Source organism: Nicotiana attenuata, unplaced genomic scaffold (genome assembly GCF_001879085.1).
Source record: "Nicotiana attenuata strain UT unplaced genomic scaffold, NIATTr2, whole genome shotgun sequence".
In the NCBI taxonomy this organism is placed as follows: Eukaryota; Viridiplantae; Streptophyta; class Magnoliopsida; order Solanales; family Solanaceae; genus Nicotiana; species Nicotiana attenuata.
In genome coordinates this window covers 56,767-71,233 of record NW_017670924.1, presented here as the reverse complement: position 1 = coordinate 71,233, position 14,467 = coordinate 56,767, and positions in this window count along the sequence as shown.

Below are 14,467 nucleotides of genomic sequence, written 5' to 3'. Positions count from 1 at the left end.
CCCCCCCCCCCTATACCCCATCTCCTTGTGTTAAGGCATGCATCCCTACTGTATTCAACTTGTAAAAGCCTATATCTGGTGGGCACCACTTTATGTATAAGGTGGTAGTTGCCGGAACAGTCCTTGAAGTGGCTGCAACATGGTGGTATTCAATTGGCTATTGTTTGGTGACATTAATGTGGTTCTTCCTCTTTTCAAAGACATTAGAGTTCCTGGTTATCCAGATTGCCGAAAGGCAGAAGGGCAGTAGTTGTGTCCATTTGATACAAGCATTATAGTCCACATTTTGGAGCCTATGCCATGTGTCTTCCCAACTGTGCATACAAAATGGATTTGCACTAAGGCTAGGATGTTGCGTGCAGTTGTGCAGCAGATGCTGCCAGAATTGTTTGGCATTGGCACATTCAAAAGAAGATGTGGTTTATGTCTTCTATTGCATGATCACAGAAGTAGCAATTATGGGTAATTCTATGGCCAATATGGTGTAAGTGATTCCCTGTAGGCAACCTGTTTTGTTGCATGAGCCATATGAAGAACTTGATCTTATTAGGGGTCTTTAGTTTCCAAATCCAGCTGAAGTGGTCTTCATTAGAATTGTCATTATGCATAAGTGCATCAAAATAGGAGTAGACTGATTTGGTACTAAACATGCCATTGGGGTTAAGGTTCCATATTAGTTTGTCCTCAACAGAGGTGGAGGTGGGGATGAAGGTGTTTTGTATTATCAAGGTGGTATCAAGTGGAATTGGGTAGGGAATGCAGCTGAAATCCCAAACCCCATTGGAGAAAACCTCATTAATCCTGGTGTTCATGTCTCTATGGTGCCATGGACCATTAAGGATTGTATCCAAAGGTTGCATTTTGGGCATTCATGAGTCAGTTAGAAATCTAACCCTATCCCCTTTGTGAATCACCCATCTAGTGGAATTAGTGCAGATCTTCCATCCTTCCTGGATATTTTTCCAGGTTCTAGTTTTAGACTTAACCCTACTCCCTCCTCCATTGAAGTGCTTGCCCATGAGCACTCTAGCCCAGATGGAGGTAGTGTTGTTGTAGAGTCTCCAAGCAAGAATAGTGTGGCATGTTTTGTTCTTTATGTGGGACTGCTGGAGACCCAACCGTCCCTTATTTTTTGGTTTGGTGAAAGTGGCCCACTTGACCATGTGTAACTTTCTTTTCATAGGAGTTGTGCCCCAAATGAAATTCCTTTAGATTCTGTCAATTTGATTTGTTATTTGGGAAGGTAGTTGGATGTATTGCATGACATGGTTTGTGATGTTACTAAGGCATGACTTAGTCAGAGTGGTTCGACCAGCCATGTTCAAGAACTTTGTTTTCCATCCTGTCATTCTACTATTAAGGTTATCTATGATGAACTGGTAGTCACTGTTTCCTAGGCCTCTTAGTGAAGATGGGGAACCCTAGGTATTTCCCAAAGTCCCTAGCACCTTTGATACCTAGAATGGCACTGCATGTTGTGGCACACTTGTTGCTCCCAAACGCACACGCAAGTATACGTGGTCGACAAGTAATATAGGATTGTAAGTACAGATATCGTACCCAGTGGGACTTGTGATTAACTATCAACTAAATTAAACCAAACAATTAATCTATTCAAGCGAATCCTAAAGTATGAATATTTAACTAAAATTAATCTAGGGTAACAAATAAACAGATTAAAGAAAATAAGTTGGCAATATTAGAGACGAATTTAACTGGGAGAAATATTATAGAGCTATGGGTTAGATAACAATCCCGTTGAGTCTTCCACTTAGATTGTCTAATTAATTTATCTAGTTTATTGGTTGACGGGGTTAATATTGCTCGTAGCCTTCTCCCGAAGTACAACTCGCCTATTCAAGCTAATCTAACGCCTATATTCCTATGGAATTAGAATTAACAAGAACGCATTAATATCCTGTATAGTAACCAAGCAAGGCGATTAGGTATATTCCTATCCTAACCGCAAATCCGTACCCCCCCCCCCCCCTCAGAGTTAAGATCTTGCTCTACTCAATCTTATATGCAACCTAGAATTCCCTCTCCCGAGTTCAATCCTACATTCGTAGATAGTGTTCAATTGGTGATCAAAAAATCAAATAATTAAGCGCAAGATTGAATAAATAAACCAATATGATAAAATAATAAAAACAATTCAAGTTTCAAACCACAACGTTCATGTAGCACCCAAAACTCTAGAACTAATGAACTATGAAATTAAAGGAAGAGAAGAGAAGAAAAACTAGTTGAAAGCCTCCTCCAAGCGTGGTGTGTGTTCCTCCACGTGAATTCCCCTTCAAAGTATGTCATATCTCCTCCAAATTAGGTTTAGGACCCCTTTTATACAAGTTGAAACCGTGTAGGACCGAAATAACATTTGTCCCGGACAAAATAGGAGAACCCCGTAACACGGCGTCCAGGGCAGCGCCTAGCGCTGGCTCTGGCGCTGGAGGCAGAACGTTTCAATTCTTTCCGTCTCCAATTCTTTTGATTCTTCTTTTGAATTGTAAAATTTTCCTTTGTTGTCTCCACTTGGGGGGGGGGGGGGGGGGGGGACAAAACCCAAAGGGTTTCCCCCCCTATTTTTATTATTTTAATTTTCTTTCTTTTTCTTCCGCGTTTTATTCAATTTTGCTCCAAATCTCTTTATCTTCATATCGTTTATTCCTACACAGTTAAAATATAATATTAAGCACAAAATAATATAATTAATACTCAAAAGACGATTAAAAAGTGCTAGAACATGAGGCAATAATGGAAAAATATATGTTTTTTTGGCCGAACATCAACACCCCACACTTAGAATCTTGCTCGTCTTCGACTAAGCATTAAAATCACTCTCAATAAATCAAGCCTAGAAACACCACCACTTCGGCAGATACTAACAATTAGGCCCTATAGCAACTCAAACCATTAGGTATAAACTTCCTGATCATCGTGCAAGATATACAAGTCACAAACAAACAACAAAATTCTAACCTCCTAATCTCAGAGACGGGCTCTGACTTACGAAATTTAAGCTCGCTCACCTACTCTGTCAAAGAAGCTAATAACATCACCTATCTATCATGAAACAAGTGCCCTCACAAGAATAAATAGTCCATACACTCAAATCAAAGAATTAATATAATTTAAGGACTTTGCATAAAAAAACAACTCTCGCACTCACAAACGAATTCACATGTGTGCACAAAGAACCATAGGCTCGCGCATTATGTACATCTCTACTAATTAAGTATGCTCGAATAGAATCAAATAGGACTTTAACGGGTTGTAATGTTGGCTAAGGGACGGGTAGGAGAATTATATAATAGTGACTTACATTTCCCTAAGCACTTTGCACTTTTAGACTTCATCACCCATTATTTTCATCTCTTCACTTTTATTTTTCAGCCCTCTCTTCATCTATTGTTTCACAATTATTTCCCTCATATCAAGAACGTTACAATTTTTTTTCATAAGTATTTTTTTTAAAAATTTTAATTCTCTTTTTTTTTTCATGTCACATTCTTTTGAAGAGGGCCTTTTCATCACTTTGCAACTAATGTTGGTCACAAATTTTCGCTTAATCATCCCTTTCTTCAGACTTATCAACTAATATCACGGTCTAAGCAACACTGCTCAAGGGTGCAAAAACTAGGGATTCAAACAAAAGGATCAAGGCAAAAATATGGCTTCCAAACAAAAGGCTACAGGCTCAAAGGGCTATCTAGTGAAAAAATATCTGAAAAGGCTAAAATTCACAAGACATATCAAAGAAAGCCTATTATCATCTTCTAACAGACAACACTTTTATTTCGCTTCAATAACATGCATGGCAAGTTCTAGACTAAGATGCAAAATATGGAATATATGTAAGAAATCCTCAGCCCACATGGCACAAGTATCAATCAAGATGGATCAATTCCACTCTAAGACAAACAGGATCATCGCGAACCACAAAATAAGAATAAGTTATATACAGAGTCACAACCCTGAGCTTAGGTGTCAGAAAGTCTGCTATTTTATTCATTACTCAAGCACTCATAGGAAAGTACGACTCAAGCTTAGGCCTAAATATGCTAGTATCAAACAAGTCACAAAAGTTTTTCTTCTCCCTCTTTTTCTACTCCTACAATAAAGAAAAAATAATAATCTAATCCTAAAAAAAAAATTACCCGGTTCAACTTACATCCCTTGAAAAAGAACCGATGCACAAAGAAAACCAAGAGTGATTATTATCTAACTAAAACTAACTAGAAACAAAAAGAAAATATTTTTGATTTTTTTTAATTGTTGTACTTTAATCCCTCAAGAAAGCTGTCCACAAATCTATTCAGGAAAAGTCCCAATTTTCTGATTTTTTTCATTTTTTTTTGTTTTTTATATTTGACACAAAACTACTACACTAAAAATGAGTACCATAACTAAGCTAAGATATCACAGAAAATCACCCAGACATTCTCCTCACCCCACACTTAAAATTGTGCAATGTCCTCAATGCATACTGAAAAATAACAAGAGGATAAAAGAGATTCCCTGGTAGGCCAAAGGCCGAAAAATTAGCAGCTCACAGGATACTCAGACTTCTCCCAGGTATGATCCCTTGTGCGGGTACCTCACACTCAGTTTCAACCACCTGCTCGATTTTTCACATGCCTATTAGCTTTGACTTCATGCTTCTACTCCTACAAAACACAAAAACAATACTACAAAAAAATACAATAAAAAAAAAATAAACAAAAGAAAAATAAAAGAATAGAATTGGGTTGCCTCCCAACAAGCGTTTGATTTAACGTCGCGGCACGACACAATCACTTTCACCACTTTTCCTTCCACTTTGAAGATATAAATTGCGCCCCAAATTTTGCGTCAACTTTTGTATCACGTTCCCGGGGCGGTGGTGTAAAAATAAAGGAACCAAGTAATAGGTATCGCATCTTGCACTTCTTGGCCTTTAAGTGAGGAATGTCGTTTTGTCTCCTTGGTGTGGCAAATTTCAGAATATAAACACTTTGTTCCTCATCCATTGACTCCTCCATATGCTTGACTGGATCAATTCCCATGTCACCAACCAAACACAATGTTGAAAAGTGTTTAGAATGAGGTCCAATACGCTCCAACTCCAAAATTGCATAATTTTTGACATCCTCTATTTTGCACTCTTCGTCAACCTTGACATCATTAATAATATTTTGGTCGAATATTTGGAACTCCTCTTTTTCCTCAACAAGCTGACCAGTATCCACAACAATTGGTTGTAGGGCATCAGACGCCTCAACCTTTTTATTCTATTGATCATGCATGTCATGGATATCGAAGCCAAATTGGTCTATCTCTTGCCTTAGCTCAGTTCTTCCTTCTATTAGTTGTTCTGTCATATTTGAAAGATCATCACGTAGAAACTCATGAGATTTTATCATTTGAGCTTGTTCCTCTAGCCAAGATTGGCTCACTACATCTGCTTCTTCTAAATTATCTTCTGGTGGGAACTCTCTCTCTTCAGCCACTTCCTCTGCCTCGGCCATCATTCTCATGATTGCTTCACTAATTCTTTGTATAGCCTTTTGATTTTCATCTTGTTACTCGGCTACTTGCCTCATCATCATGTCCTGTTGCTCGGCTACTTGCCTCATCATGTCCATAATACGAGCCACGTTTTCCATATCCTCCACTTCATTGCTCCTATCAAACTCATAAACATTATTAGAAAAATTATAATAAGAACTCTGGGAAGGATAATAAGAATTAGGACAACCATCCCAATGACCACCTTGACAACCACACACATTACAAAAATTCAACACATCAGATTGAGATGCACAATTTTGCCCTAAGTGTGGTCCTCCACAATATGGACAAGGATCACCATAATAAGAATAACCAATATTCGACCAATTATCATTCCAAGATGCCATGTCAACAAAGATTATAAAATGTTAAACTAAGTTAAAAATAAAAAAAAAATAAAAAAAAACTTGAATAGGCAAAAAGCAAAATCCAATCTAGTAGAATAATTAATTTCTAAGTCCCCGGCAACGGCGCCAAAAACTTGTTGCTCCCAAACGCACACACAAATATACGTGGTCGACAAGTAATATAGGATTGTAAGTCCAGATATCGTACCCACAGGGACTTGTGATTAACTATCAACTAAATTAAACCACACAATTAATCTATTCAAGCGAATCGTAAAGTATGAATATGTAACTAAAATTAATCTAGGGTAACAAATTAAGAGATTAAAGAAAACAAGTTGGAAATATTAGAGACGAATTTAATTGGGAGAAATATTCTAGAGCTATGGGTTAACTAACAATTCTGTTGAGTCTTCACTTAAATTATCTAATTAATTTATCTAGTTTATTGGTTGACGGGGTTAATATTGCTCGTAGCATTCTCCCGAAGTACAACTCGCCTATTCAAGCTAATCTAACGCCTATATTCCTATGGAATTAGAATTAACAAGAACGCATTAATATCCTGTATAGTAACCAAGCAAGGCGATTAGGTATATTCCTATCCTAACCGCAAATCCGCCCCCCTCCCCCTCCCCTCTCAGAGTTAAGATCTTGCTCTACTCAATCTTATATGCAACCTAGAATTCCCTCTCCTGAGTTCAATCCTAGATTCGTAGATAGTATTCAATTGGTAATCAAGCAATCAAATAATTAAGCGCAAGATTGAATAAATAAACCAATATGATAAAATAATAAAAATAATTCAAGTTTCAAACCACAACGTTCATGTAGCACCCAAAACTCTAGAACTAATGAACTATGAAATTCAAGGAACAGAAGAGAAGAAAAACTAGTTGAAAGCCTCCTCCAAGCGTGGTGTGTGTTCCTCCACGTGAATTCCCCTTCAAAGTATGTTAGATCTCCTCCAAATTAGGTTTAGGACCCCTTTTATACTAGTTGAAACCATGTAGGACCGAAATAACATTGTCCTAGACAAAATAGGAGAACCCCGTAACACAACGTCTAGGGCAGCGCCTAGCGCTGGCGCTAGCGCTAGAGGCAGAACGTTTCAATTCTTTCGGTCTCCAATTCTTTCCGTCTCCAATTCTTTCGATTCTTCTTTTGAATTGCAAAATTTTCCTTTGTTGTCTCCACTTGGGGGGACAAAACCCAAAGGGTGTCCCCCCTATTTTTATTATTTTAATTTTCCTTCTTTTTCTTCCGCGTTTTATTTAATTTTGCTCTAAATCTCTTCATCTTCATATCGGTTTATTCCCACACTGTTAAAACATAATATTGAGCACAAAATAATATAATTAATACTCAAAAGACGATTAAAAAGTGATAGAACATGAAGCAACAATGGAAAAATATATGCATTTTTTGCCGAACATCAACATCTGCTTGGCAATTAGAGGAAAAGATCACTTTGGATTTCTAGAGGTTGACTTTCTGCCTAGATGCAACATTGAAGTTGCCCAGAATGGCTAAGATTAACTCACAATTACTTTTATTGGCTCTGGCAAACATGGTGAGGTCATCATCAAAGAATAGATGGGAGATTCTGGGCCCTCCCTTGCTGATACTGATAGGACACCAATCCTTCTCAGATACATCATTGTCAATGTCCCTGGAAAGGCTTTCCATGCAAATGATGAACAAGTAGGGTGACATAGGATACCCCTGCCTAATGCCTCTGTTGGGTTTAAAGTACTCACTCTGGGTTCCATTGACTAGGATGGAGATGGAACTTGTAGTAAGACAGGACATGATGAGGGTGGTAAGCTTAATGGTGAAGTTGAAGAAGAGAAGGGATTCTCTGATGAAAGATCATTCTAACGTATCGAAAACCTTCTCTAAGTCTACTTTCAGTATCATGTTGGCATTCTTGCCTTTCATGTTTTGGAAGTGGGTAATGTACTCTTGGACAACAATGGCAGTGTCGGCGGCTCTTCTATTGGCTAGAAAGCTGGCCCGAGTGGGGCCAATGATGTTTTGGAGCAATGGTTTGATTTTGTTGACAATGATCTTAGTGATCAGCTTATACAGGGTGTTGTACAGACCAATTGGTCTGAAGTTTTTCAACATGGTGGCATTACGGCATTTAAAGATGAAGCACAGATTGGTTTGGTTTATTTCAGGAGAGACCAAACTTGTGGAAAAGATGTTGATACCCAATTATTTCCTATAATGCTTTTTAAGTGCATATATACCTTCAAAACTATGCATTAGCATCAATTGATATTTTTTCATAATTTGTACATTTTTTAGTTAATTCATTCCAGTATTTTATTTATATAAATAATTACAAAATTGCACCACAAACGATCTTTATAGCATTTCATGACTTAATACTGCTATTTATAGTTAGTTAAATTCAAATTATTTCACAAATTGCCAGATTTACACCTTTTGATTACAATTGCAATAGCTTTGCAATTATGGCCCATGTACACATTATCACATTATTTTACCAGAAAATAGCTCATTGTATTTTCTAAATATGTAGTAATTGTTTTAAAATATTTTTATGCATGAAAATTATTTTTATAATCTGCTAGTTATTTTATAAAATATTTTCATAAATTATTTGAGGTATTTGATAAATAGCCCTTTTATTCCCAAACCTAACCCCTTAAACCAGCCCAAAAACCCCATTTAATTAGGCACAATCCCCTTAGGCCCAAACATAAACCTGTCCGACCCAATACCCCGTCCAATCCTGATCGTTGATCATTTTGATCAACGGTCCACAACCCTCCTTCCAAAATTAAACCAAAACGACCCCCCCCCCCAAACCCTCTCATTTCTCACCTTTCACCCGCCGTCACCACTTCCCCTTTGTAACGACCCGACCGATCGTTTGAGCTTTTGCACTTCGCTCGCCAGTTCTCGGGCATGTCTAGCCCCGTATTATGCATTATGACTTATGTAAATCGTTGGTTTTGGTTTCAGGGCAATCGGAATGAATTTGGAAGAACAGTTCTCGGTTTGAAGCTTGAGATTTGAAAGGTTTGACCAAGATTTGACTTGTTAGTATATGATCTCGGATTGGAATTTTTATGATTTGGTTAGCTCCGTTAGGTGATTTGGGACTTAGGAGCGTGATTAGAATTTGGAGGTCCGGAATAGATTAAGGCTTGAATTGGCAAAATTGAGTTTTTGGCGATCGCAGAAGCGGTACCGCAGATGCGGTTAAACGACCGCAGATGCGGAAATGTCTGGACATAATATAAGTTAGTCCCTCCGCGACCATTAACCCTTTTTACAATATTTTTGAACGGGAAAAGAGCTTTGAGGCGATTTTGAAGAAAGGAAATCATTATTCTTCATTGACGTAAGGATTATGGACCCTAAAACTCGATTATTTGTGATTAAGGAACAAAATATCAATGTTTAATTCATGAAAATCAGTAGAAAAAGGTGGAGTTATGGCTTGAGATTATGAGACCTTCTAGGGATGATTTGAGGGGTCAAACGAACTCCGATTTTCGAATTCTTTATATGTACGGACTCATGAGATGATGAAGAACATTTTGGTATAAAGTTTGTTCAGTTCCGGGATGCGGGCCGGGGGTCGGGTTTTGACTGATTTCGGGTTTTGTGCTTAAAATCGATATTTTTCAATTGGAATTCATTCGTTTAGCATAATTTGATGATAAAAAAAATCTGAACTTGGTAGATTTGGAGCACCCGGAAGTTGGGTCGAGAGGCAAGCGTGTTGCAGAGTAGCTTTTCGGGCTAGTTCGAGGTGAGTAATGATTTTAAATGCTGTTCTGAGGGTATGAAACCCCGAATTGCACAGCGTCATGCTATATTGAGGTGAAACACACGCTAGATGACGAGCGTGGGGTCGTGCACCGTTGGGGGTTGTGACTTAGTCCATCCCGAATGACTATTTTTCTGTATAATAGGCAGCTAATTGTTTGATATTATTATACTTTGGGCTAAATGCCAAATTTGGGCTTCTTGCCAACTGTTTGAACCCTTAGGGGATTGTTAATGATATTTTCCTCACTGTTTGATTTCATACTTGTGCTCAGTCATGCTATATTTTCACTATTTTTTTTTTTAAAAAAAAAATCATCTATGTTATTCTGTTTTAAACACATTAATTGATATTTTCAAAGATATTTGAGCTGATCTTAATATTTTACTGATGCCCGAGGGGCTTAAGAGATTCTGACTGAGTAAGGCCGATGGCCTGTATTGTGAGGATACTTTTGTATCGGGCTGCACGCCGCAGCAGTGATATACTGATTATGATAATGAGGCCGAGGGCCTGAGATTGTGCACCACGAGGTGACTTGATATTGATATGAGACCGATAGCCTGTTTATGATGCCACGAGATGGCTTGATATTGCGCTTGGGCCGTAAGGGGTCCCTCCAGGAGTCTGTACACCCCCAGTGAGCGCGGGTACCCAGTGTGATGGTTTTGTTTATTATGTGAGGCCGAGGGCCGGATTGGTTATGCCACGAGATGGCTTGTTATTGCGCTTGGGCCGTAAGGGGCCCCTCCCGGAGTCTGTACACCCTCAGTGAGCGCGGGTACCCGTTGTGATATGAGATATAGCCCGAGGGGCTGGTATTGTTCTATGTTATTGCCCGAGGGGCTGATTCGGTTGTTATTATGCCCGAGGGGCTGGTATTGTTCCATGTGTTTGCCCGAGGGGCTGCTTCTGTTGGTATTGTACCCAAGGGGCTGATTCTATTGATATTGTGCCCGAGGCGCGGTTCTTTACGTGCTTATCTTTTCTAGTTGCCTGTCATTTACTTGCTTAACTGTTAAAAAGTTCTAATTGCTTGCATTCAATTGGTTAACTGTTGAAAAGCCATTTTTGAAGAAGTATAAACTGAGCTAAGGTGCTTAAGAGATTTCACAGCTTCATTGCTTTCTTACTGGTTTTGTACTGCTTCTATACAACATGTTGATGTACTCTTCGTGATTTCCTATCACTCAGTCTTCATTTATTTTTATTACTCATTGAGTTGGAAGTACTCACTTTACTCCCTGCACCCTGTGTGTAGATTCAGGTATTTCTGAATCCGGTAGCGGGTATTGGTTGCTCAGAGGCAGAGTCATCGGAGTTTAGCAAGGTAGCTGCCAGACGTTCGCAGCACTGCTTTTCTCCCTCTCGATTTCATTAGACCGTATTTAGCATATTTTTTACTCTAGTTGTATTCGGACCTTGGTAGATGCTCATGACTAGTGACATCTCGATGTCGGGTTGTGTTGGTTTTTATTTCCGCAAATTATACTGTTAAATGCTCACTTTGGGATTTTATTTCTGATTAAAGACTTAGTAGTTATTATTTTAGTTGTTTAAAATGAATTGGAGGTGTGTCGGCTGGCCTTGTATGTGCTATGTTGGTTCCAGTTGAGGCGTACAGGTGAATCAGTTATGGCCTACGGAGATTGAGACCGAGGATGGCTCGAGTAAAGGAAAATTCTTGACAAAGGTTATAGTATGCTTCATAGGTGTGTGAGAATCACGAAATGTCTTGAGTTGTTGTTGGTAAAGGATGCTCGGTGCATAGAGCAGGAAGTTGCTTAGTTGTTTTGGAATGAGGTTACATTCTGCAGTGTCGGAGTGCTAATGAGGCACTGGTTGTTCGGTCCGTTTGATCAGGCTAATTGCAGTTTGAGTAGAGTGAATGACTCTTGAGAATGGTTCTAATATGTTCAAGATTGTACATGTAATAATTAAAAAAATTTCAAGTGTATGATTTGGCTAGGAACTGAGGTTTACGCTGGAGGGTTTCAAGACTTGTGTCATTTCTATATCAATTATGGGATTTTATACATCAGTATTAGGAATGTAACGGCTTCAGATTCGCAGGAAGTCTTTTCAGGGTAGGTATTTTGAATGTGGTGCTTTTGGGAACATTTAAAAGAGTATTCAGCGGGTTGTGAGCCTTAAACTGTGTGGTATTATGCTTGGGTCTCGTGTGGTGAGTCTGGGTTGAGGAATTGTGGTGTTATAGCAAGAAGGAGTATCAAGTTGAAGGTAAATCAGAAGGAAACTCGGATAGATAGGATAGCTTGGTGGTAGGCCGGATCGGCATTTTAATGATCGGCTCTTGGGTGCTTATGAAGTGGTGGGTTTTTACAGGTGTTTCGTGGCAATGCTCTTAGATTTTGATGGCTTGTGTAGCTTGACTGAGTTAGAAGGAGTCAGTCCTGATGGTTCGGTTTTGTGCAAAGGGGATTCGTAGAGTTCTTGATAATTTCTACCACGGTTGGAGATGTATATTTTCTACTGGCATGAGGAGCATGGGATGTATAGTGATTTTCTCCTAGATGGGATCAAATGGAAAGGTTCTTGGCTGGTTGCTTGTAGCTCGGAGTGGATTATGAAGTTCTCATATTTATCATAGGGTGGTATGGTATATGCGGTATGTTGTGTAGGATTGAGACTTGCATGTGTACGGTTACGGTTCAGTTCTGAAAGGAAGGCCATAAAATTCTTAGGCGACACGGGCAGTTTCAGATGATTAAGGAAATGGCATTACTAATTGGTGTGACTTGACGGGGGTATATGTTTCAGAAAAAGGGCAATGTGATTGAGATTGATGATACTTCATTAGCATTGCGGCGTTCTCTTGTTGGATCGACTGCCGATATTCGAGTTTGCTTGGTGTCACAGAAGAATTTTAAGAGTACCTCCTGTGGAATGATTGCGTATTAGAGGTGTGTTGTATATTCGGACGACAAAATTGGGATTGGATATAGAGATTCGTGTGCTATATGGAGTTGGGGACTGAGAGTTCTCATATGCAGGTTATGTTGTGGTTGTGGACCGCGTATATCGGTCTTGTGTGGTAACTATTGGAGGTTTGGAGACCCGAGTCGATCCTTTGTTGCTTGGTATGTTAGATTATGGCTGTGATATTGGGTGTGGACTGGTTGTCTCAGTGTTGTGTCACTCTAGGCTATTGCGCTAAGGCGGCGATGTTGGCTATGCCGGGAATGCCATGGATTGAGTGGCGAGGTTCGACGGATTATGTTCACAGCAAGGTGATTTCATTTTGAAGACCCAGCGGATGGTTCAGAAGGGTTGTCTTCCTTATTTGGCCTTCGTGATGGGTGTCAGGGTTGTTGATTTAGGTATTGATTTGGTGCCGGGCACCGTATTGTATGGCACCTGCGGAGTTAAAGGAATTTAAGGAATGTGAGCATGTGATTTTTGCCCTATATGAATTATTCCCAAAAATTCCAAACAAAAATGATTTCTTTCATTATTTTACAATTTTGTGAATTTTGTGTTAGTTTTTGTTTTATTTGTGAATTTTAATTCATATAAAAAATAAATACTTGGCATTTGCGTTTAGGATCTAATTTCATATTTTATGATTAATTAGTGGTTAAGTTATTTTTAGAACGAAATATGAAGAAAATAACAAAAATAGTCCATTTTAGTATTTTTAATTGTTAATTGTGAATTTTTCACGAAATAGTTTTTAAACAATTTTAGGAATTAATTAGTTTAACTTTGAAAATATATTTAGGGCTTTACTTTAATATTTTGCATTTTGATAAAATCATAAAAAATACAAAATGAAAATGAAATTAATAAATAAATAAAAAAGCAAAAAAAGGAAAAGAAGAAAACAAATGAAAAAGAAATTAGAATAAAAGGTTAAATAGGCTGCCAGCTTTGGGCCACTCTTTAATCCCAGCCCAAATGCCCAAAACCCCCAAATCCGGTCCCCAGTCCAAGCCCAAATCCCCACTAACCCGGTCCAACCCCTTTGACCCCAAAAACGACCCCGTTTCAGCAAGTATTCAATCAGGACCGTTGATCTATTTTGATCCAACGGCCCAGAACTGGATCATCACTTACTATATAACTGTCTGAAGGCACCCCCCTACCCCCTCATTCATCTCTCACAACCCCTCCAACCCCCGACGTAACACCACCGCCTGCCGCCCGCCGGAATTCGCCTACGGCGGCGGCCGGCGACCAAATACGCCCAAAATCTCACCACTGGTTCGTCTCCTTCCCCTCCTATCCATGCCACCAACCGCCTCCCTCAATTCTCACTAGAAAGCCCCGAATATCCAAACCCTAGGGCGCCGCCCTTGATTTCCTCCGTCGTGGCCGGCGGCGCCTCATCCAATCTTAACCAAAATTACACCCTAGGCCCACCTTGACCCCCTCTCCCCAAATTTCAAACCAGCCTCCCTCAAATCCAACTGAAATCTCTCGAATCCTGGATCTAGGGTTCCTTCTTCAAAGTCCAAAATGAATTTCGGTCATGCGAGGGTCTTCCAGTGTTCGATCGATTCTCAAATGATGTTATAACAGTCAAGTTAGAGGCCTGAATCAGTGAGTGATTGTCTTAGTTATTTGTTTGTTCTTCTCATTTCACATCCTGTTCTTTTTCTTCGCGTATTTGAGTGTTCTGTTGATTGAAATCAGTTTCCCTTTCATGCTTAGTTCTTCTTCATGATTAATAGTTGTGCCGTAATCTTTGCTTGCCTATTTAAGTTAAGTTTTGAATTCTTGACTTTCCCCTATACTT